The sequence below is a fragment of the Microtus ochrogaster genome, unplaced genomic scaffold (genome assembly GCF_000317375.1).
Source record: "Microtus ochrogaster isolate Prairie Vole_2 unplaced genomic scaffold, MicOch1.0 UNK31, whole genome shotgun sequence".
NCBI lineage: Eukaryota > Metazoa > Chordata > Mammalia > Rodentia > Cricetidae > Microtus > Microtus ochrogaster.
Window position 1 is genome coordinate 3,619,129 of NW_004949129.1, and position 1,329 is coordinate 3,620,457.

Below are 1,329 nucleotides of genomic sequence, written 5' to 3' on the forward strand. Positions count from 1 at the left end.
GTCTGAACAGGAAACAGTGTATGTATGCACTCGTGTGCCCACACATGTATGGTCTAAACAGGAAACAGTGTATGTATGCACTCGTGTGCCCACACGTCCATAGTTTACTGACTTAAACACATTTTAAGACATTTCCTAGATTCTTTAGTACCTGGCATGTTGTAAGTTGTCATCTGTAAACGAGGTCTTTGTTTTTTCAGGCAGGCCCCCACTATGTAGTTCAAGTTGGCCTTGAACTTGTCCTCTGTGGCAGCATCTGGAGTGCTGGGGTTGTAGGCATAGGTCATCTCACCTTTTTTTTTTTTTTTTGAGATGTGCTCTGATGTAGCCCAGGTTGGACTTGAACTGCCAATTCTCTTGCCTCTACCTCCCTCCCTTTACTTCCGAGTGATGGGGCCACTGCGATAGGACATACCAGCCAGTTCCCTTACTTCCTCTCCTCTAGGCTGCTTCGAGTGTCTATCTGCCTCTGTCTGTTACTCTCTCTGAGGGTGTCTGTGTTCTCCCCCCCACTTTGTGTGTGTGCTGGGGATTGAATTCAGGGCTTTGTACATGGCTGGCAATTGCTCTGTCACTGAGTTATGTCTTCAGCCCTAGCTTCTTGTTGATACTTTCTAACGTGTTCCCTGTGCTTTACAACAGAAGCTAGGAAAGTTTAACAGTAATTGCTGTAACTCACCTCATTTTCAGAAAATTCTGGGGCTAGAGTATTCTATTTTATCTGTCTGTCTGTCCCTCCCTCCGTCCGTCCGTCCGTCCATCCATCCATCCATCCATCCATCCATCCATCCATCCATCCATCCATCCATCCTGAGATAGAGCCTGTGTGTGTAGCTCCAGGCTGGCCTCAGATGTTCCATCTTCTTACTTTAGCTTGCCGAGTAGTTGAGGTTATAGACACATGGCTACATGGAGTAGATGGTTTTAATTTATATGAAAGGGCCCAGAGGTCCGTGCTTTAAGTTTCTTCCTCTTACTGTAACACTGGGGCGATGGCTGGTGGTGCAGTGACTGTTGTGAGCACGAGGAGCCCAGTCGGGTCCTTAGTACCATGTGAATCCCAGTGCTGGGAGACACGGGAACCCTAGGGGCTTGCTGGCAGCTAGTCCAGCCAAATGGATGAGCTCTGGTTCAACAAATGAAGTGGAGGGTCATTGAGGAAGATCTGTATCAACTTGTCTGGCTTCCACATGTATGTGTGTGTCCATGCTCCCCACCCCAATACAGAGCATCCACACGTTTGTGTGTGCACATGCTCCCCACCCCAGTGCAGAGCATCCACAAGTATGTGTGTGCACATGCTCCCCACCCCAGTGCAGAGCATCCACA

General features: G+C 48.5%; 1 protein-coding gene across 2 annotated transcripts in view; it reads left to right on the top strand.

The window, feature by feature from the left end:
• Window positions 1-1,329, top strand: part of Snx11 (sorting nexin 11) — an 11,930-nt gene that overhangs the window by 5,697 nt on the left and 4,904 nt on the right. The gene's annotated exons all lie outside the window — the stretch shown is intronic.